Source organism: Mustela nigripes, chromosome 2 (genome assembly GCF_022355385.1).
Source record: "Mustela nigripes isolate SB6536 chromosome 2, MUSNIG.SB6536, whole genome shotgun sequence".
Classification (NCBI taxonomy): domain Eukaryota; kingdom Metazoa; phylum Chordata; class Mammalia; order Carnivora; family Mustelidae; genus Mustela; species Mustela nigripes.
In genome coordinates this window covers 56,761,244-56,784,238 of record NC_081558.1, presented here as the reverse complement: position 1 = coordinate 56,784,238, position 22,995 = coordinate 56,761,244, and the positions used below count along the sequence as shown (strand labels likewise).

General features: G+C 53.1%; 1 protein-coding gene across 9 annotated transcripts in view; it reads right to left on the bottom strand.

Annotated features, from left to right (window-relative positions):
- The window catches only part of IQSEC1 (IQ motif and Sec7 domain ArfGEF 1), a 372,084-nt gene that overhangs the window by 73,890 nt on the left and 275,199 nt on the right, over positions 1 to 22,995 (bottom strand). Inside the window, exon 1 of one of the 9 annotated variants that reach the window (XM_059390425.1) lies at positions 21,739 to 21,788. The exons of 7 other annotated variants lie outside the window; for them this stretch is intronic. The gene's annotated coding sequence lies outside the window, so the exon portion shown is untranslated. Of the gene's footprint in view, positions 1 to 15,198; positions 15,294 to 21,738; positions 21,789 to 22,995 lie in introns of those variants that run through there. One more of the 9 variants, XM_059390424.1, reaches the window with a different exon arrangement.

Sequence of the window (22,995 nt, the reverse complement as noted above, 5' to 3'; positions counted from 1 at the left end):
GTCTAATGATGAGTGCTTTCCCAGATGGGGAAACTGGAGTAGGGTTGGGGACAATGAAGGAAGTGGGCTGGGCTGGCCCAGCTGGTAGCACCGGAAGAGGCCGTCCCTAGATCCAGTTTAGTGTACCAGGGTTCCCAGGCAACAGGCTGAGCAGGAATCTAGTGCCCCTCATTGCCCATCTCCACGTTTCTCCTCTCTGCTTCTGATGCTGTCTTTGCACATGAAAAATAAATGCTCAGAATGGGAGAAAATATTTGGAAATCACATATCTGATAAGAGTCTAGTATCCATGTCATATAACGAACTCTTCCATCTCAACAATAAAAAGGCAAATAACCCAATTTTGGAACAATCGATAATTGTTCAGTTGATAATTGGAACAATTAGAAAAAGGGCAAAGGATCTGAACAGACACTTCTCTGGAAAAGGTATATGAATGGCCAATAGACACATGGAGAGATGCTGAACACCACTAATCATCTGGGCAATACAAGTCGAAACCACAATGAGAGAGCACCTCACACCCACCAAGATGGCCAGAATCAGGGAGATGGACAAGAGCACTTACACACAAGGGTTCCAGAAGGAAACGACTTCGGACATGCACTGCTCAAAGCCTGTTACCATGTCCTGCATCCTGGTTGGGGGGTAATGGGAGGTGGAAGGGGATAGGCTTTAAATTGTACAGTTGCAGGGGTGGTGGTGGTGGAAAACCCCCACCCCAGCTTGAACAGCCCTCTAAAAATAGGCTGCAATAAATGGAGCCAAGAGAATTCCCCCAGCCCAGCTGCTGGAGCCCTCCAGACACAGGCTCTGACCGACAGCCTCACAACCTGGATTCTCCAAGAATTCCAGGCACTTGTCCAGGCCCACGGCATAGCCGCCTGCCAGGATGGTCTTGGCGACATTGTTCCGGCTGGGATTTAGAAGAAGGGGGTTGAATTTCCCTGTTAGCATTTGGAATACCAGAGGATGGAGTCCCTGGAAACCAAATGCCTCTTAATTCTCTTGTTTCATCTTTCTACAAAGTGTGCCTCTTGTTTCTGCTCAGTTAACTGCCTTGCGGATTAATAATTTAGGGAACCGTGAGGCAAACAACAAAGTTCAGCCTGGAAAGGCAAAGAAAGCCAATTTTTCTGCTAAAACGACTATACTGGGCAGAATTCTTATATGTTCCATTTGGGCAAGTTGCTTAGCCTTCTGAGTCTCGGTTTTCTCAACTCTAAGTTATGGCTCATGGACCACAACTATCCTGGAGAATTCATCTTCCTGTTTAATTTAATTTAGTAAGCATTTATTAGTGCTTACTCTGTGCCTGTCATCTGAGGCCTCAGTGGGAGACACTGATGCGACAAGTGTCCCTCAGTATGATGTTATAATAATCTGGAGGAAGAAGCTTGTAAGTCTGCCTCATAACAGGCTCCAAAGATGAAGGGGCTTTGGGATGGAGCCTTGAGGGATGAGTAGGAGCCCATCTATAGGGGCACAGGATTCAAGAAAGTCATGAAAATATTTAGTTCCACTGTACCGTCCTGGGTTTCAGTCCTGAGTTGCTTGCCTTGACCTGTCTCACGTGTCATGACCCAACTTCATCCCCATCCCCAGGCTTCTGACATCAGACGCGTATATAGCACCCTATCCCACCCCCAAGGCCAACCTTTGCAGTCCCTCTCCCAGAGCTGTCAAGATGAAGGCCAGCTCCTCCACACAGCCTGCCTCCAGGCCTGTGCCCTGATTGAGGTTCTCCTCTCCAGCCCTCGCCACTTATCATGTTCCCTCCACACACGCCACATCTCCAGTAGCACAAAACTTCTTTCAAAGCCCCAGACTCCTGCTGTGCCTGACTCCTGGCTAAGACTTTGGATTTCAGCTTACAAGGTCTCCTCTCCCAGAAAGCCACCCCTGACCAGCCCCTAGTCCAAGTTAGACATTCCTCGTAGACACTCTTGGGTTTACTCTGCACCTGCTCTCCCATTACACCAGTGAGCTGTACTGCTCTTGCCAGGCAGAGTTGGGCCTGTATTGTTCTCTGCAGCATTCCCCACACCTACTAGGGGGCCTGGGACACAGAGGTGCTCAGCAGTTGAATAAATCCAGCCTGAGAGTCAAATCCGGCCCACTGCTTGCTGTTTTAAAATAAAGTTTTATTGGAACAGAGTCCCACTCATTCACTTATGTATTGTCTGCAGATACTTTGGGGCTACAACAACAAAGCTGAACAGTTACAAAGGCGATAGATGACTCACAACGCCTAAAATATTTATATCTAGCCCTCCGCACAAAAAGGTCGTCTACCCTGCAATAAATGAAGGTCCTCTGGGGAGTTGGCACCAGCTACCCTGCCTGTCCTGCCAGACCTCCAGTGCCCTTGTGCAGGCCCACCACAGACAAGATCTGGAAGAGCAGAATCCAAATGTCATGGGGGAAGGTGGTGATTAAAACCATAGGGCCGGGGGCACCTGGGTGGCTCAGTGGGTTAAAGCCTCTCTGCCTTTGGCTCGGTCATGATCCCAGGGTCCTGGGATGGAGCCCTGCATTGTACTCTCTGCTCAGCAGGGAGCCTGCTTCCTCCTCTCTCTCTCTCTCTCTCTCTCTCTGCCTGCTTCTCTCCCTACTTGTGATCTCTGTCTGTCAAATAAATAAAATCTTAAAACAAAAACAAAAACAAAACATAGGGCTGGGCGAAGTGACCTCCAGATAAGATGGCCACATGTTGGGACGATCCACTGCTAGAAATGATTCCTACGGAGCTTCTTGCCTGTGTGTACAAAGACTTAGGATATTAGTTGATTGTAACAGTGGAACGGGGAGAAGGAGACATACAATGTCCCTCAGTGGGGACTGGGCAGTGGGTACATGGCTATACGCCCATTACTGGAGTTCTGTGTTAACAATATGGTGGCACACCATACACATAGGAAATGATCTGAGATGGGACACTGTGATTAAAAGTCCAATAAATAATCATATGTACTCATAGTAAGATATATAGAACACTAGTGTGCTTATATAGCATCATATAACCATTGACTATTTCTTAAAGAAGATCCAAGAAACATAGACCAGTGATTGTCTCTGGGAAGGGAAACTGGGGTTTCCAGAGATTCCTGGAGATGGGCCTCTGCCCTCTAAGCCTGAAGTCTTGTTGGGACAGGGCTGGGAAAGAGAAGGGAGGACTTCTTGCTGTATGCACCACCCCCCGCCTTTTTAAAAAAGATTTTATTTATTTATTTGACACAGAGAGATCACAAGTAGGCAGAGAGGCAGGCAGACAGAGTGCGGGAAGCAGGCTCCCCACTGAGCAAGGAGCCTGATGTGGGACTTGATCCCAGGACCTTGAGATCACGACCTGAGCCGAAGGCAGAGGCTTAACTCACTGAGCCACCCAGGTGCCCCTCTATGCCCTTTTATAGTTTTCAAAATTTTAAACATGTTTGTTCCCTTAAAAACAAACCAAAAAAGCCAGTGCAGTGAAGAAATCAGTACAATCATGGCAACCTACAGGACCGGAGTTGTTCTAGCATCTTACAGGAGACCCTGAGGCCCTCCAGAGCCAGTGCCCAAAGACCCCAAATTCCAGATGGTACTTAAGTTACCTCTTGGGCCACTTGGGTTCCTTTGTCTCTGAGTAGGCTGTGTTTTACTGACAGCGTGAAAATCTGTGGGAGCCCATTTGACTGCACCCTTCAGTGTTGATCATTCCTCTGTTGTTCTTCATAACACCAAATGAACACCCCTACAGCACAGCCGGCATGCCGGGCGTGGGAGAGAGCTCTGTCATCATCCCTGCAGCCCATGCCCTCATTTTACAGACAGGGAAACTGAGGCCTGGAGTGAAAAAGGGATGTGCCCTGGGCTGTGTACTAGGAACACTGACACTGGTCCAGGCATCCTGCCTCCCAGGCCACAGTACCCCACAGTCCAGCACACAGCTGGGCTTGGCGGGGGGCAGGCGGTGTGTTGGCTCCCTACAGAATAGAACTTCTTCCTAGGAGCATTGGATGCTGTGAAAACCAGAGGCAGCTGTGCAGAATGCAGAATTGTGTAAAATGGTATCTCAGAGAAGCCAGTCAGTCCCCCCAGGACAGAAAGTTTCCAGATGAATCCAGCTGCTCCAAAGTGCTGAGTTACTTTTTAAAATTTCATTTGTTTTCACATAAACCACTTGCAAATCACAGGCTTCCCTAATTGCACTACACCAAGTAAAGTAAATGACCTTGGGATAACTTACTTTGGGAGGCTGGAGTTGGCCCCGAGGGGGTGTAGGACTGTTTACCGTGAACTAGTCGACATGGCCATCCCCAGTGCAGGTAGTACTTTGCTTGTCATCTAGTCCCTGATGTCTTGCCTTCCAGCCTCACCTCCAGCTACCATCCCTATAATAGAGCTCCTCCCAGTATGCACCGCACCCTCTTTTGTCCCAGTGCCTTTGCTTATGCGGTTCCTACTTCCCAGGCTACCCTTTTCCTCTGCTTGGCAACCTCCTACTCAGCCTTTAAGACTCAGCCCAAACGTCACCTTCTCTTCAAAGCCCTTCCCAGTACTCTGTCTCCCAGGTGGAGAGGGAAACCCTCACCTGGACTGTGGGCATCACAAGGGCAGGGACAATGGCTCTCTGTCCACTCTCCTGGTGGTGGGGCTCAGACACTGCCACTGCTCCGAATGACCAGCTACCAGCAGAGCTGAGTCCCAACCATAAAAACTCAGTGCTACTTGGGCTGGCCAAGACCCAGACTGTGACAGTGAGATTGAAGAGGCTTTAATGTTTGCATATCCTAAATTTTAGGGCTGGAAGGAGTCACCATGACCCAGCATTTACTGCTCACTAGGTGGGGAGCCTGAGGCCTACAAGACGGGGTTGCACTTCCCGAAGTCATTCTGGGGCCAGGCCAAGACCTGGTCATCTGACTTCCTCTCCGCATCTCCTTCCCCACTGCTCTGACAAAGCAAACCACAGAGTCAGGGAACCAGTGTGGTTTGAGGTGTAAGGAGGATGTTTTTCTGTGGTCTTTGAATGAACAATAAAAATCAGACGCAGGTGCTACTATGCCTACAGTTGACAATGGATTAACTGAGGCTGGAAGAAAAGATCCTTAGGGAGGGCTTGCAATGACAGAACCGCATAGTCAGGACACAGGGTCAGAAGCAAGGAGAATCGAAACCCTTACCAGTACTGGTCGGCGCTACACAAACTCTGGAAAGCCTAGCATGTGACAGGTGCTCCGTGACTGACACTGTGAACCAAATGGTCAGGAATGATCACCTCCTCCAAGAAGCCCTCCTAGCCTACAGCCCCAGAACAGCCTATGTTTCCAGGTCCCCAGTGCCCACCACAACCCGTGACACAGTGTGTGATTATAAAGTAGGTGTTATAAAAGTGAAGGAAGGTGGGGGGGTGGCCATGGGTCAGAAGGTGCTGATGGCTTCCCGCCTTAGTCCGGCCACTCTTGGGGGCCCCCTCCCTCCATCCTTGTCCCCCTGCTGGGCCTGGTCAGGTAAGCTGAGCTGCTTGCCTGGGGATTTAGGGCGCAGGGCCTGTGGAGAACAGACCTGTGGCTTCTAAGTGCCACTACTTGAGTTATGGGTCTCTACTCAAGTGGATGGGAAGTGGCCGTCTGCCGGTCTTCTTGCAGGATTCGAGAGGCCTGACGACATCAGGAAGACATTTAGTAGCAAATACCTAATTAGGCTGCTACCTTCGTCAGTGAAGGGCTCTTCCCTGACCACACCCCGCCCCACTGCGCTCGAAATCATACTGCACACCACAGTTCCCATCAGGTGGTCTTGCCAGCCCCGGCTCACAATCAAAGTGACCCCACCGCAGCCCCCCCTTTCCCTGGCTGGTAGCACTGGGAAGCTGCTTGGCCAGATCCTCTGGCCTGACCCTTTGGGCCCCTCCATACCTGAGATAGAGCCCAGGCCACCTCGGTTCTCTGTCCCAGGGTGAAGAGGCAGCCCTGTGGCCAGTAGGCCTGGACACACATCCCAGCCCCTGACCCCCTTGTGTCACCCTGGCTGAGTCCCCCAGCTTCCTGGGGCCTCAGTGTGTGGATCTAGAAACCCTCCTTGCAGGAGTGGTGTGGGGGCTTGGCAAGAACATCTGTAATTGCCTGGCCAGGGATGGGTACCACGGAGGCCTTCAGAACTGGGCAGTCCTTCCCCTGCTCCACCACTGTCCCCACAGAGTGGGAATGCTCACACCTGGGGACACCAGTTGGGGTCACAGCCTAGCTCCCCCACATCTGATGCTCGATCTTGCATCTTGGGCAATGGGATGGGTCTTTCTGTGCCTCCTTTCCCCCTTTCTGCGTCTATCTGCCTCTTCCTTAAGTTTGGGGCTGTTACCTCTCTAGACAGCCACAAGGCCACCCCTCACCGGCGCCTACCCTGTATCAGGCACTTTACAGAAGAGGTAGCATTTAATTCTCAACAACCTTCCACTTTACAAATAGACGATGACTCAGAGAGGCTGAGTAACTTACTTAAGGCTTCCCCCCACTCCAAGGGCTTATTGAATGAGGCTCTGTGCTAAATGCTTTACACGTATCATTCATTTAATGAGCCTTACAATGACCTTCTCAGGAACATACCACTATTACTATCCTCATCCGATCATCCAGAGAAAGAACCGAGGCTCAGAAAGCTAAAAGAATGTGCAAAAGGGCAAACAGCTAGGAAGTGAGGATTTAAACCCAGGGCTGTCTGATTCCCAAGTCTATGCTTTAAACACTATTCTCTTTGGTCTTCAAGGCCCAGTTCCAAGATGTCCCCTGCAGAAGACAGTTTCCCTTCTCAGCTGATATCATGGAAATAATAAAAGCAAATCCAGAACCACCCCCCACCACAACTGCCCCACACTGGCTATGGAGTCCGACTCCTGGCTCTGTCCCCTTCTTGGCAGTGTGGTCTTAGGCATTGCCATTCCAAACCTCAGTCTCCTCCTCTGTAAAATGGGCATGAATAACCAGGCATATCACTGATGTTGTAAAGACTTTAGTGGGATACCCAGTGCTGGGCCCTCAGCAAGAGTTCTGCCCCCACTTAACCAGCTCCCAGGTCCCCAGTCACAAATCCCAATTCCCTCTGCCCTACTCTCTTCCCGGGGGATGCCCCGCTTGCCCTCTGGAGTGGAGAGCAGCTGGGGAAAAGCAGGCAGGCATGGTGGTAGCTGGCCCCGGGAAGGACTTGAGGCTTCTGCCAGCTCTGCTAAGGCAGCCCAGAAGCCCAGGTGGGGTCACATGGGGCAAGCTCACACTCAGTGGGACCACCAGGGATGAATTAACTTCTGTGGTCCCAAGCCCCACCTACAGGGCTACAGTCTGGGAAAGAGACCCCCACGTGTGAAGGGCTTTGAGACAGCACACACATGTTCCAACAGACGGCAGCCCGCTTGCCATCACCTCCTCTGAGGGATCTTCTGGAACACCCCCAGGTAAAGCCCATCCCCTTTCTCTCTATTTCATCTAATTCCCTTCAAAGCCCATCTCTCAGCCTATATTTATCTTGCTTATATTACTTGTTTACTTGTTTATTGTCTGTCTCTTCCATCAGAATGGAGCTCTGTGAAGGAGGGACTTTGTTTACCACCGTGTCCCCAGTATCCAGATGGAGCCTGGTCGACAGTACGTGCTCAGTAATTGTCTGATAAATGAGTGAGTCATGCTGAACCACAGTTGTTCTCAGTCAGGGACAACCACATGGATGCAGCAAGGCCTGCACGCTGGGAAGGGAACGGCAGGCTCCACTCCTGCTCCCCATTCTCACCCTTGTCTTATTCGATCTCAGCCAACGCCTCTATTTCCACCATAGATAGATTATGGAAGGGCTGGGTGAGATGGTCTTTCAAAAACACCAATTTTCATCTCCAGTGTGCCCAGTACATAAAGGAACCATCAGCCAAAGATTTTGTTTAAAAAAAAAAAAAAAAAAAAAAAAGATGCATCCCTTCAGCAGGGCAAATGACCATCCTTGACCTATCTGGTTCTTTCCTGGTAGCTTTGCTTAAACTGGGGCCCCTCTGTATTAAAGGGAGCAGGTAAAGTCAGGGCATCGGGGAAGAAATATGGAAATCTGCAAGGCCTTGTTCTGTTTCAGATTCAGACACGTGTCTTTCCAGGGAGCCGCTAAGGAAGGAGCCTGGTTATTCTTGAGCCATGGGTCCCCACAGCAGAACAGCTACTGAGGGGTTGCCAAGCCAAGGCAAGGCCCCAGTGGCCCTCTCCCTTAATGAATAGACACGTTCATTTACAGCAAGTGCCAGGGACGCCTGTTTTGCAAATGGATGCCACTAAGTGCTCCTAAAACAACAGCCTCTGCAATTTTCTTTATGTTATTGATTTAAACAGCACCTTCTCTCATCTGGCTGGGACGAAGACTGCATCCAGCTTGACCCGACTCCACTGATTCGGAATTAATGGAGGCGGGATACGTGTGATGCCTGATTCAGTGTCTGAATAAATCCATAACTGAGAACATGTGCACTCCTGAATGTGTCCCACAACTGCCCCTGACATTTATTCCTACCTACTCTGTGTCTGTCAGGCACTGACTGGGGAACCAGAAGGTGCAGAAGGAAACAGAGGCCCTGAAGCCCGGAGAGCCTAAGTCATTTGTCCAAAGACGCACAACCTCTAAAGCACAGAGCTGGGACAGGCACCCACCCATGCTGACACTCAGCCTGTGTTCTCTGCTCCACCGGTGGTTCTCAAAGGCTGCTTCCAGGAATAGCAACAGTTGCAGTCTCAGCTGGGACTTTTTTGCAATTGCAAAGTCCAACGGTCCAGGTGGGTCTGATGCCTACTCCAGTTTGGGACTCTTGGGTCAGTCAGGGCACTGAGGTGGGCCATCAGTTCAGTATGGGAGCCAGATGGCACAAGGTCAGGACTGACTGTGAGCAGGTGGGATGGCCATTTAGGGAAGGCTTCCTGGAGGAGGTGAGGTGAGGCCTGTCTTGGGATCTGTGGCAGGAATGGAAATTCACTGGGTGGCCCAGCAAGAGAAGGGCACTCCAGGTAAAGGGAATAGCATAGGAACAGCTTTGGTGAGCTTGGGAAAATATAATCATAGTTCTGCATATATGGGGAGTGTGAAGTACGGGGATGGGTGAGCTGTGAGGAAAGAGGCCGGAGGGTGAAGAGGTTAGACTTCCGGTGACAAAAGTGGCCTGGATTTATCCCTAGGTTGGTTTTCCCAATGACCACAAAGGACACGTTTACCAATTACTTAACACCATGCTTTACATGGGGGGGGGGGGGGGGACTCGATCTTCTCCATCAATAATAAAAAAAAAGTTTCACTGAGAATAAAAGAATAAATTCAGTTTTCCCATAAAAACAAATCACCCAAACTAAAACACTGTTATAAAATCCTGCTTGGATTCTGTTATCAGCAGAAGGCCTGTGCTGGAGGCCTGCTCTGGGTTTGTTTAACGCAGACATTAGCAAGCAAAGAGAATTCATGTTCTAGAAGGCAGCCATAAAACAGAAGGGTGCTTTTTATATCCTGATAGGGAATAAGACACAAGATGTATTGCTAGGTGAAACAAGTAAAGTGATGAATGCTGTATTTGGGTAAAAAAGGAAGGGGGAGGAGTAAACACCCCCCCCCCCCCACACACACACACCGACGCGGACATGCACGCACACACGCACACTGACATATGCATAAAATACCTCTGGACAGCGGTTACCTCTGAGGGAACTTGCCAGGGCTGGGAGGGTGGTTTGCTGTTCACTGTGTGCCTTTTCTATCTTCAATTGTTGGACCATGTGACTACACAACGCCCATAAAAACAAGATACAATGAAGCCCTTTTTTGAGTGCTAAAGACGTATTAGCAGGAACCAACACTTTGGTCTCAGAATAACTGGCAGGGCTGAAAGAGCACTGGGAGGAGTTACACTCTCCCAGGTCCCATGTGATTCTGTTCCTGGTCCCTGGACGCCGAGTCTGGGGCTCACCTGGAATCATTTCACACAGCCAGAGTCTCACACTTCCACCTGCCTGGTGGGTAGCAGGGGCAGGGTGGTAGGGGAGTCAAGGCCATCTTCCTATACTCTTGGGAATAAGACTTGGCTGCCATTCCAACGTGCACCTCTTGCATTGTGAGGGGAGAAGGCCAGGCCCCCAAGGAGCACCTCCTGTATGCTGGGCAGTTGGCAGCTATCTGCAGCTTGGCACACACTGTCCTGTGGGTGGTTATCAAGCGCTGTTAGGCAGCCCACCAGGAAGCTGAGACACACAGAGGTTTGGTAGTACACCTGAGGCCGCTCAGCTCGCAGTGGGCAGAGCTGGGATTCCAATCCGCAGGGTTCGCAGGAAAGCCTTGGAGCCTCACTCCATGCCAAGTGGGACTTGGGCTGGTAAGGGAACATGGCCCTATGAAATAAGAGTAAACCTGGAGGCCCCAGATGGGGCCGCCCCAGACTCCTGGAGTGGGTCCATAATGAGCAGCCCTTATGCAACACAGCCCACGGATAATTTTGGTCTCTCTCACTGTTTCCGTACATGAGCATAATTTATGTGTTAATAGCAAAGATATCAAGGTTTGGAAACCCCTGGAGTGTTGGAAACGCAATTTGTAATTACAAGCACACAGCAATTTGTTCAACATGTCAGCCCTGTCCACGGTAATTATTCCCCTGGTTAAGGGTAATCCCCGCCGTGCATGGGAAAGGGAAGCCAGGAGCGAGGGCGCTGGGGCTGGGACCCCGGTTGTCTTCCTTGAGGCCATTTCTTCTCCCAAGATCCCTTCCCAGCCATAGAAAGAGCACAGTCTGCACCTTACAGAAGGGACAGAGGCCCAGATGGACCAAAACACTTGCACAAGATGTGAGATCACACACCAGAACACGGGGAGCTGGGATTTGATACCAATGGATGGCCCAAGCCATGAGGGTCCTCACCTGGGATGCAGCTCTGATTGGAAAGGGCATTCTTCATTCAACACACATTGGTTCCCCTTAGGCTTTAACTCCAGGGCAAGGTATGGGGGCTAAGGGAAGCAGGGGAGGGACTCCCAGGCTCTGAAGGCCCCCTGGTTGTCTAGCTCTGGCTGCACTAACTGTAGAGCCCTCATTCTCTGCTTTACACTCGTGGCTTGCGGATGCCCTGTCCACCCTGTAAATCTGGGACCTCACATTTCCATTTCACTGCCCAAGGCTGTGGAGCAGAGACCTGGACCCCAGCACTCCCCTGCAAAGTGGGGGTCCACCTAGCCATCCCAGGTTGGGCTTGGCGGCAAATGAAGTTGGGTTTTAAAAGGACAATTTAGGGCATAGCTGGTAGAGCCATCCTTGGAGAGGAGGAAAGATGGGCTGGAGCCATTGAACCAGCAGTTTAGGTGTCAGACTGGGGTGTAGGTGAGGAGCAGGGGGAAGGGTGGTGGGCTCTGGCATGACCAGAGAGCCCCAACCCCACCTCTCACCAGGCTGGGCCTGGCTGGGCCAGTCCATCCTTCACCACTGGAGGGCTGGCGCCACCTGTCGTCCTTCTGGGGAACTGCATCCTGGCCTTCCCAGCCCCAGGACAGAGAGCGGGCAGGACTCCATGGTACCCCAGCCTTGGGAAAGGTGCAGAGAGGGGCAGCTGAGTCAGCTTCTGGACCCCACCCTAAGCTTCCTCATTCAAACCTCTCCCCTCATGCCTGAACCATCTGAGACATCCTCCTCCCCAGCCCCCTTGCAGCTGGGTTAGGAAGGGCAGCTGGGTTAGGAAGCAGAGACAAGACTCAAAGCCATTTTCACTGACATTTCAGTCTAACGACAAATCATCGCCCTGCTTCAAAATATGGCTCTTCACTGCTTACAAAATAAGCACCAAATTCCTTGTTATGCCTAGAAGTCCCTGCAAATTTGGCCTCTGCCCTCCCTACTCTGCCTCAGCCTCTTACCTACTTGGTTGGCTCCTGCCACCACCCTTTAAAAATGCTAGTTCAGCACACATGTCTCTCTCTTTTCACCTACTTAACCGTGACTCCACCTTCAAGCCTCAGCTCCTTCAGGGACGCCTTGCCTGGCCTCCTCACTGGCCCCCTGAGCAATTCCTCCTAGCAACTGGCTGATGTTGTTCAGGACAGCATTTCCCTCTCCTATACCAGACAGCTGGGTAAGGATAAGGAGCATGTCTGTGGAACTCAACATTTACTTCAGCCCCAGAGTCGTGCCCAGCACATACTGGATTCTTGAGAAATCTTTGTGGAAGAAATGAATTATGTCTAGATCAAGTGAGTCGCTGTCCCCAAATTAACATGCCTTCATAAATAAAATATTCATTTCTCAAGGGGCCAGGCATAGAGGTAAAGGTGTTTCATACTTGAGCTCTGGGGGAGGGTATGGGGGGGATATTAACAGACAATAAAGTAGGGGGTCTGTGCACAGATGTCCTGACCAGGAGTAGACAGCCAGAAAAACTCGAGCTGAGATGTGAACCCAGGTCTGTTTTCAGTCAAGCCATCCTGTGGCCCCTGAGGCCAGGCATATGGCCCAGTTCCCTCTGAGGTTTCACCTAGCTGGGTTTGCTCAAGCTGCTCACACAGATGGAGGACAGTGGTTAGAGTTCCCTTTCCCCTGAGGTTACCAACAGAGTTCTGGAGAGAGATTCTAGAAAGCTAAGCACAAGAAGACTGCCTAAGTGGGGAGGAGAACCCACCACACCTAGGCATTTCTCCCTTGCCAGTGAGCATGCTCAAGGCTGGTTCTACCATCCGTGTGCAGGGCTCCTGTGCCTGTGTCTCTGTAAAAGGCGCCCTCTTCTGGTGGACACAGCCTCTTAGACTCCTGCTTGGAAAGACTGCGTTCTTTCTTTGCCAAGTGCTCTTACACAGTGCTCAACCTGGACATCTGTGCACTAGAGGTGCCTGGAGCTCTGCCCTATTGGGTGACTATGACCCTTAGTCCCTGCCACCCTCCTGACACCAGCAGTGGATCCTTCTCTTCCTTCAAGGGGGCAGGGAGCCCTTCCAGTAAGGCTTTATACCTATGCATGCAAGACATGTGGGCCACATGTAGCCACCAGCTGCCTTCCTTTCTCAGACCCTGGGAGAAAGAAGGCCCCAGAAAAAGCCCTCTGGGAGATTTACATGGCAGAGATAAGACAGTAGCAGGTCCAGAAATCACAAGGCCCACAGAGAAAACATCAGCAAAACTTAACACTGACTTAAGTTGCCTCAAGGGAAGACCGTCAAAGTTTAATAGGGAGGCAGGAAAAACTCCAGGCCACATTATCGGCATTAGCCCAGGTGAGATGAATGACATGTTGCCTGCCTGGGTCTTCAAGGAGACAGATCCTCACTCCTCTCAGAAAAGCTGCTGCATGTCCTGGGCTTCTGCACTGAGTCAGGAACCCGGAGGAGGCCAGGGCTGGCTCAAGGTCACCCAATGGCCAGCTGGCAGCCAGGCTGGGCCCATGCCAGGGCCCCAGGCTCCACCTTCGCTCCAGACCCAGATCTGCTGGAGTGGGGAGGAGGGGGAGCTGTTCTCCAGCTCGGGCCTTCAACTGGGCACAGAGGGACCGTTCTTTGCAGCTCAACGATCCCCCTGTTTGCCCTGTGCCAGGCTACAGCCTCCCTCGAGTCCTGCTGACGAGGAAAATCTGGTGCCAGCGTCCACAAATATGTGTGCCTTCTGGAGGGAGGAGGGAGTCAGGTTCTCTGGCCGAGTAGGTGGATTTAAAGGCCCAGAGGGAAGTCACAGGATGGGGGCAGAGCAAGCTACCGGTGTTTTCTTTAAAAGACACTGCAGGGATTAAACACACATATACATGTATCTCCTGAACATTTCCAACCGTATACCCCCAAAATGCTCCTCATGTTTACTCTGAGTGGGGGGCATATGAAGTTTCATTGTATATTCTTACAATGCTGAATATTTTTTTACCAAGTGTCTGTTTTCCTAAGTAAAGAGTAACCTCCTAGAAATAAACCAAAAATAAGAGGTCCAGGAAGAAAGGAAGCTGCCAGAAGGAGCTCAGAATTTCGGAGATGGAGGGAGCTCAAGTACTGACCTTCTCAGTAAAGAACAAAAGCTGAGGGGCACCTGAGTGGCTCAGTGAGTCAAGCATCTGCCTTTGGCTCAGGTCATGATCTCAGGGTGCTGGGATCAAGCCCCATACAGGGCTCCTTGCTCAGCGGGGAGTCTGCTTCTCCCTCTCTCTCTGCCACTCCCCCCTGCTTGTGTGCTCTCTTTCTCTCTCTGCCTTTCTGTCAAATAAATAAACATTTTTAAAGAAAAGACATTAAAAACAAAAACAAACAAACACCCAAAAGCTGAGATTACCTGTGCTTGCTGGGAGTTGGGTCGTGTTGGTGGCCCATTTCTGCATGGTGACAGTTTAGCCTCAAAGTGACCTGAAGAGGCAGACCCTATTATTGTCACTCCCACTAAACAAACCAGGGGACATCGCCCCAAATCCTAGCCACTAGCCCAGTTTGGGTCTTGTTCTTGGCCTCAACTTCCTTGTAGGGACCCACAGTTCTCAGAGAGCCCTGGGGAGGAGCGACACTGCTCCAGAGGGAATGTGCCTCGTCAGGCAAGCGAGGGGAGTCCCCCGGCGGTGGTGGCCATGGAGGCAGGAGTAGAGTCTGCAACTTCCGGGGCCACGAAGGCAGGCTGCTAGTGGAGGCAGGGCCATTCTTGCAGCCCAGGCCCCTGCCAAACCAAAGCCACCCCCCCCACACTGAGGCCTCAGTTTTCTTATCTATTAAATGGGTGAGTCTTCCGTGTTTTGCTTGGTAGGAATAAAGCTTACCCGAGGGGAGGTGCCTGGCAGGTGCTCAGTCTATACCCACTTCCTCCCTCCTTCCCTGCCCTAATAATTCCAAGAGCAGTGAGGCTGTGTCCTACCAGGCCAGGTAGTGGCCACTGCCCAGGGAAAGGCAACAAGATCTGGAGGGCTGACTGGAGGTTGGCAGTGACCCCTCCTATCTAGCAGGCACGCCCTGGACACAGAAGAGGACGCAGAGCCCCTTGGGAGATGGGTGGGGAGGGTGCCCGAGAGGCTGTGCGAGCTCGAGTGAGCTTGCATAGTGGCCTGAGATCTGGCAGACCCTTGTCCCACGCCGGGCCCTTCCACCTCCTACCTCTCGCTGCTTCCAACAGACCCAGATGCCAAGAGATTAGGAGGGGATGTTTATCTTCTAGACGGAGGCACCCGGAGTTGGGCAGGGAAGACAGGGCCAGGGATCACCCTGGCGCTCCCTTACCTTGGTCCAGTGCCCCTGCCACAAACAGCGCAGCCTCGCTGGCCTCTGGGGCCTCCTCGGCGGCCCAGGTAGGTGAGCTCCCTCAAGCCCTTCCCTGGCCTGTGCAAGTGGCCAGCGTGGGTCCTAAGCCCTCAGCCCCTGCTTAATCCGACAGGGCCCTAGTCAGCGCCAGTGGGACACGTGACACCCACAGCCCCACAGACCTGTTTGGCAGGAGTGGCAGCTGGGCTGGTGGGGGAGGGGTGCCTGCCCAGCCGGCGCCCTGCCCTCGGGGGCTGTCCCTGATCACCTAGCTCCTGCTGGCTCTTCCTGGCCAGAGCCTGTGGTCCTGGGCTCCTGCCCGCCTTCCTGGGGAAAGGTACGGGTATTCGGGGAGGAGGAGGCAGGACAGATGAGGAAAAGGGCACGCTTTTTACCAAATGGTGCTGGGTAATGGTGTGTGCGTGAACATGTGTGTGCACGCACATGCGCACACTTGGAATGAGCCCCTTCTTTCACAACACACACCAATCAATTCCAGGCAGATCAAAGATCTAATGTAAAACACACAGAAGAATATTCATGACCACTGAGTGGGAAAGGAGTTCTAAAACACAAGACATGAATACTAAAGGAAAAGTTAAATTTGACTTCTTAAATTAAGAACTCTGAAATGAAGACGTTCACCCCAAGACCCCAGAACAAGTAAAAAAAAAAAAAAAAAAAGGCAAGATATCTACCACGTACGTAAATGATCAAGGATTCAAGTCTCAAATGCCTAAAGAATCCCCCCACCGCAAACCCACAAGAAAATAAAAAAGACAGCCCAAGATGGGCAAAAGACTTGACCACGCACTTCACCAAAGAAGAGATCCAAACGGCGAATAAACATACAAAAATGGCCCGACCTCACTGGCAATCAGGGAACTGCAAGCTAACATCACAGTGAGAAACCATCCTCCCGCCCTGGGTGAGCAACACAGGAAAAGACTGATATCAGAAGCCTAGCAGGGCCTAGGGAGAAGGGGACGCGATAGGGAAGGACCAGGACTGCACGGCTACTTTACAACCCTGTTAAAGGTAATGAGCAAGAGAAGGAAGGGTACGCCCGCCGCCCTAGGACAGACAGATTCCAGAACAACAGCCCCAAACTGAAAATAACCCACCTGTTCATCACAGTAGACCAGCTACATCAGCTGTGGCCCAGCGACATGAGGGAATATTATACGGCAGCAACGAGGACTCACTGTAGCATCTTAGGACTGAATGAGCCACACGGCTCCGACTTCAAGCCCAAGAAGCCAGACCCAGAGAAGTATCTACAGTCTCAGTCTATTTACAGACAGCTTGAAAAGCAGCAAAGCAGAAAAGCGGAAGGATACTGTAAAAAATTGTTCAGTAAGGTGGTAAGACAGCAAGAACAAGAGCATTATTATCAGAAAAGTTGAAATGGTGAGACTCTTTGAGGCATATTGATTGGGGAGGAACACAGAGCGGGGGTCGGGGGAAGAGTTGTTTCTGACAACGCTCCATTTCTCGACCCAGGTGGTAGGCTCTTGTGTATTTCTCTAATTTTTCTTTAGGCGGCTGCATATCTGTCTTTTCACTTTCCTATGTGATGGGTTCACAGCACATTTAAACAGACACATTCGTATGGGTGGGGGATAGGTGGGGACCCCTAGGTGCGGAGCTACCCACCCCTCACCTCACCTGCAACACCTCAACACTGCGGCCACCACAGCCACATGGGATGTCCCAGCTGAAAGGGCTCATTCTACCCTCTCGTTTTCGAGACAGGCATGGAAGATCAGAGACAGAAAGGAACTTGCCCAAGGCTGCAGAGCAAGTCAGGGCCAGAACTGGAATCTAGGTCTTAAACCAGGGCTGTCTCCTCTTCCTTTTGGAAGAATTTTCCCATTGCAAATCACCTTTAATCACCAGTTGGGGCAGACTCATTCTGTTTAGCACTGGGTGCTCTCAGGAATTTTTATTCACTTGCTTATTCATTTGGGACTGTGTATGCTAGAATACAAGCTCCTGGAGGAAAGGGCTTTTGTGTCTGTTTTGCTCTTGTGGTAAAATACTTGTTCCATAAATATTTGTTGAAAGAATGAATGAACGGAGCTGACATTTCTATTTGGACTTGGAGGCCCCAGAAATACTTAGTAGCTCCTGTGATATTCCCAAAGGAGAAAATGAAAAATAACTGTATGACATTGACACACTTTCTCAGAATTACTTTCATAACTGCCTTGGGTGGCCAGCACTGTCATCACTCCCATCTTCGGGAGGAGGAAACTGAGGCTCATCAGGGAGGTCTAGTGACATGTCCCAGGCCACGAAGCTAGGAAGTAGAGAGCTCATGTTTAAACCCAGCCCCAGAGGCAGGCTGGCCCTCAGCAGGTCCACGAAAGGATCCCCGTATCAGGATCCGCATGCTTCAGCCCCTCCTGCCCACCCCCACCCCTACCTCTTTCAAGTGCCAGTTACAGCTTCCAAAGTGATCTCTGGTTTCTTCCAAACTCCTTCGGCTCAGAGAGGGGAAGGGACTGGTCCAAAGTAACAGGGAGTCCAGCTCTCTGCCTTCAAGCTTCCCAAGGTAATGTGACCAACAGTGACCCCAGTGCTGCTCGGGGATTTGCCAGTAGACACTCAATTTCCATACTGCTTTACTTCCTACCAGATTCTCAGGCCCCTTGGCTAAGTCCAAAAGCTGGTCCTACTTCTGCAGCTGGATGAACCGGATAATGAAACATTCCCAGAATACCCTCAGGCAACTGGCTTTATTAAAACACTGGAGCACTTAGCATTTTTACAAACCTATATTACCATCCTGATAGCTTTCACCAAGCCCCCAGATGATAATTAAAAAAAAAAAAAAAAAGTCATTGACTCTGGGAGTCTCGGAGCTACAATGACCCTCGGGGGCACCTATACTACTGATCTACAATAAATCCTCGTCCATCCTCAGTTTGCATACCTCCAGGGAAGGGAACTCACTACCTTCTAAGGCAGCTTGTTCCTTGTTTGGACCCAGCTCAGTAGAGCACAACAGAAACTTCTATCAGCCAGTGAGGTGGTTTGGCCACCGTTCTGCCTTTGGGGAATTCAGTCATAAGCGATTGTGTCATCCCAAAAGAATGGGACAGAGCCCAGGCTGGGATTACCTTCCAGAGCGGCAGCATGAGAGGCCTGAGCCATTATATCCCCATCACATGTGGCACGTGGATTTATGTGGGTCAGCCTGGACTCTGCTCAGTTGAGAACCCCTCCGGGGTGCTACCTCCCCGAGAGCATCTAGGCATGCAAACTGGCAAACTGTGAGGCTCTAGGGCCCAGGGAACGGAAAGGATGGTCATCACTCATAGGTTGGAGGGTGTGGCATTCCAAATAGTTCCCTCTGGCCTAGGGGCTGACATCACTGTTTTAATATTATGCTTCCAGAACCTTCATACACAAGAACGGATGGCTCTGTGGTTTTGCAGATGAAGTGGGATGATATATGTGAGAGCCACTGTCACAGGTTCTGGCAGGTGGCAGACATTTAAAAAATGTTGAAGATGCTGGCCAAGTATGAATTGCAATCATGCAAGATCAGAAGGCCACATACACACTTTTCTTCGAAGAGTCACTGAGAACTTGGCTGCCTGTGTTCTGCCTTCCCAAGTTGGCACATGCTCGGGTAGCCCAGTGGAATGGCCTGGGCGGGCAGGAAGGGTTTCCTGCAGCCTGGTGACCTCACTGCACACCTATGCCCCTGCACACTCTCTGACAGGGAGGCTACAGGGACTCAGGGAAGGTTTTGCTGCAGCAGTGACATCGATGAGAGTAAAGGATGAACAGAGGTTTCTGTGTGTGTGTGTGTGTGTGTGTGCATTCCTGCAGGAGCTAGGACAAGGCAAGCCTGAGTCCAGAGGGAAGACAAGGGGTATAGAAGATGCTGCTCCTCCAAACACGTTTGAGTTACACTTCACCATGGCAACAACCAGGACTGAGTGTGGGGGAAACCCAGCGCATGCAGACCTCATCAACATGAGGGGCCTTTGGCCAGTCCCCTTTATGCAAAACACACTTTCCTTATGGGAACAAACAATCCCATTCCCTACCCCCTGATTCCACCGAGTGATGAGACCATAGACTGGTGACAGAGAGCTGGCTGGGCTTTTTTAGGCTAGCTGACTCTCCACCCCAGTCGTCAGAATGCGGGGGGGGGGGGGGAAGAAAGCTGAAGACACAAAGGGTCCCAAGATCTGGCCTTGGACTTGGCACTCCCTCTGCACAATGGGGAAGGGGCATGACTAGAGGCGGGGGGCTGCTGTGGGCCTAGCAGGTATAGGGTGGGAAGGAAAGGGCGACTGCTCAGAGCTGCCGCAGGATGAGCAGGCAGCCACGGACCCTTTCAAAGCCACCTTGACAGGCTGGCAACTCTGGTCATGAGACCCAAGATTACTTAATGTTTGCAAACTGTGCTGGAGCCAGAGTCCCCTGCAGAGGAAGGTGCCGGTCCCCTTCCTTGTCCCTCCACTGCAGGGACCTCTGTGGGAACACCAAGTCCTCTGAGTGTTCCCTAGGCAGCAGTTGCCCCAAGGATGGCTGCACTGCTGAAGAGCTGGGGACAGTGGGATGTAGTGTGACCTTGAACACGTTCCTGCCTCTCTCTGGCCTCAGTTTCTCCAGCTCTAACAAGGGATGGGCTCTAGGATGCTTCCTCCAGCTCTGATGCTCAATGGCTAGGCTATGGGCATTGTGGAACCCGGGGCACCTCTTAGCTCAACTTTTCCTGCCTGGGGATGGGGGTGTGGGGCAAAGGGGGAATGGGGCTATTTCTCTTCTATCCTTTCCAACCCACATGTGGGTTCAGGAGCTTGGCCACCTTACCAGCCCACAGGAGGAGCCAGGCATGATGCTGGAGGCAAAGGAGAGTGACCAGAGGGATACTCCTGTGTCACCTCAGTTCAGAGTTGCTCTGAGGGGGCTGCACAGGCCAGCATGTGGGTTGTCTGGCAGGGACTGATCACAGAGAGGAGCAGTAGCTTTGTCAAAGGGCACAGCCAGACTCGGCTCCTAGTTCAGAACAAGTGCTTCTCTCCCCGCACCCCACCCCCCACCAAATATAGAGCATGCTCAGAGCAAAATGTACAGAGCTGACCAGGCAGAGCAGACTGCTGTCCCCAGAAGCCTAATCCCGTGGATAGGCCCCGGGGGAGGGGACACCCACCGTCATCTTCTGCTCCGTTTGCTCCAGGAACAGATCAGCTGTGACAGTTGAGGGCTTGGGAATTTAAAGCAGCAACTGCCTGGCAGAAACTTGGGAGGGGGATTTCCCCATGACTGGAGTGGGGGTGGGTGTGGGGACAGCCTTGACTCACCTCTGCCAGCTGTGCTGCCCGCTATACTGCCCAAGGGCAGCCCTTCTGGACAGTGCAGGGATTTTCCACAGCGGGAGCCCCCTGGCCCCTGAGGATCCCCTCTCAGGCAGGCAGGTGGGGTAGGACATCCTGACACCTGACACAACCCCCTCAGTTCTCAGACCTGCCTCCTGTCCCATTTGGGACTGGGTCCAAAGACTGCCACGGGCTGTTCCAGTCCTTGAGCACCGTCACCCACACGGAGTGCCGGCTGCTGGGCCGCTGGGATCTGACCCGGAGCAGCCTCGAACAAAAACCAGCCTCTTGCCCACGTGGGGGCAGGAGGAGGGGTCGCCCAAGGTCACACAAGGGGTCAGGGTCAGGGCTGGATTTGGACCCTGCCCCTCCAGTCCAGCCAAAACTCCTCACTCTCTCCCTAGACGAGTCTATCTGACTACCAGCGAATTCCTGAGATGCTTCAACCTCCCGCCCGCAGGCTCCGGACCCTGGACGCGGTGGCGGGATTTCTCGTCAGGAGGCAGGAACAGAGAGGAGCAGGGAGGGAAGGGAGGGAGTGCAGTGGTTGGGGGGTAGGGTACAGTTTCGCTTGACGACCCTCGGGGCCTGGATTCACGTTTCCCCGCCCCGGGGTGTGGAGGTGGGGGGGGACAGCAAACTGCATAGGCGCGGAAATGGAGCACCCTGAGCTCCCCTCCCCCCAAGATCGCGCTTTAGCGTTCACAAGGCTAAACGCCCCGCATAGCCGCGGAGGCAGAATCTCCTGCGTCCTCACCGCTCGAGTCCCGGAGAGCGACACCCGTAGAGCCCGGGCTCAGAAAGACTGGCGTTGACGCACCCCAGGCGCTCCGCGTAACCCCGACCTCCAAAGCCGAGAGCCCGGCGGCCTCCGATCCCCCAACTCTACAACCCGGAGACCAGTGTCATCCTCGCCACTGCGGCCTCGGAACCTCTACAACCAGCCGGGCTCCGCAAAGCCGCCTGCGATCACCCCTTTTTCCTCCCCGGCTCCCAAGAGCTGCTCGCGCGTCCGTGCAGCCGCGGTCCCGGGGGCGGAGCTGTCGCCCAGTCCTCTCCGCAGAGGGGACTCCGGCCGCGGCCCCCGCCGCCCCCAGTCCCGGACTAGACCCGCACCGCACCGCACCGCACCGCACCGGCTGCCGCCGCGCGCGTCCCCCGCCGGCCCGCCTCCTACCTCGCGGGTCCGCCTGCAGCCGCCGAGCGCGCGCAGTCCCCGGCGGCGGGAGCGGAGCGCGGGCGCGGCCCCAGCGCGTCGGACCCGCGGGGCGCCGGCGGGGGGGCGGGGGCCGGTGGCCCGGGGGCGTCCGCAGCCCGAGCCTGAGCCGTAGCCGGAACGCCGCCGTCCCTCCTGCCTGCGCCGCCACCGCGCGCCGTGACCTTGGCTGCGGCCTCTCCGCGCCCGGCCTCAGTTTCCCTCCTTTGAAAGGTGTGTGTCGGGGGCGGTGGGGAGGACTGGTGCCGCCCCGGCCGCCGACGTCACCCGAGCCGGGACGAGTTGAGGGCGCTCGGGTCTGTAGGGGCCTCTGCAGCGGAAGGGCCGGGGAGCGGGATACACACAGTCCAGGCGCATTGGAGGGGGCACTGTGACCCCAGCGTTTCCCTCAGACTCCCCAAGACCCCTAAATAAACACCTAGTAACCGCGGCCTCAAGCCAAGTCCCTTGGCCCCTCCCACGGAGAACTGCAGCCCCTGCAGGCAGGCAATGCCCAGCGCCCCCCCCGTGCCTCCCCAGTTCACAGATGAGAAAACTGAGGCCCAGAGAGGGGCAGCCACAGGTCCAGAGTTGCACAGCGGGTGGGGGCTGCTCAAACCCACCCTGGCACCACGTCTCCTGAGGCCCTTCCAGGACCAGTGCTCCTTGCAGTTCGGGAGGGGATCTCGGCCTGCCGGCTGCGCGCCTTATCCCACAGCCAACATTGACTCAGCACCAACTGAACGCTGGGGATGGGCCTCAGTGGTGTAGCAACTGTCATAGAGAATGGGGTGGCACAGTCTGAGAGACAGACCCAATCCGCGGGGAAGAAGTGGCATAAATAGGAGAGGCAGGAAGGGGGCGGATGCTCCGGGAGGAGTGTGCTTAAGGAAACAGCAAGGATGGGAATGCGCATTGCCCAGCGTGTAGGGGAGAGAAGGCGGGTTCTGAGAGCCTTGAACACCAGACCGGGAAAAAAAAAAAAAAAAAAGGCGGCAGCGAGGAGCCCCCTCCCCGACCAGTTTGGAGCAACCGCGTCAGCGGTTTGGGCTGTGTTTTCGGGAGCGCCCCCTGGTGCCCAAAACGGGGTGAGACAGTAGGCGAGAGGGCCGCGTCTGCAGTGGTCCAGCTGTGAGGAAGCCTGCTTAGTGATGTAATGAGTCAGGAGACTGGAGCCTCTGCCCGCCCTGCCACCAACGGGCTGTGTGACCTTGGGCATGGCACTTCCCCTCTCTGGGC